This window comes from Podarcis melisellensis, assembly GCF_964234715.1.
Source record: "Podarcis melisellensis genome assembly, chromosome: 9".
In the NCBI taxonomy this organism is placed as follows: domain Eukaryota; kingdom Metazoa; phylum Chordata; class Lepidosauria; order Squamata; family Lacertidae; genus Podarcis; species Podarcis melisellensis.
Window position 1 is genome coordinate 9879493 of NC_138541.1, and position 529 is coordinate 9880021.

Below are 529 nucleotides of genomic sequence, written 5' to 3' on the forward strand. Positions count from 1 at the left end.
CACATTACAAATTGCAGACCGCATTATGCAAAGTAAGTGAAATGTCAAAAATGTGCATAACTGACAGGAGCAAGCCAGCAGGAAATCACACCAAGCAAGCTGGAGTTAACCCTTTATGAGCAAAACAGGATCTGCACAGGAGATGAGCACAGCGGCTCAGGTCTTGCCTCAGCAAGGCTCCTCCCCAGATTCCTTCCCCAGCAGCCTGAGGCTCCTTTGTCTTGTCTCTCTTAGCTCAGCCCTCTTCATTTCTCTGTGTTTTCGAGAGATGAGTAGGGAGGGGAGGAGCTGGTCACAGCAGGAGGGGCAGACTCCCTGATATCTTCAGAAGCCTGCCTCATCTCTGTCTCCGGCGTGAACCATCCAACATTCAGCTTAGCAGAGCATCTCCAAGTTCTAGTACTATGAGGGGGGAATACCTTCTCTCTATCTCCTTCCTTCCTACCGTGCTTAATTTTACACCTCTACCACGTCCCCCACTTACTTGCCACAATATCTAGGGAACATTTAGCATCAAATTTTGCAGGAG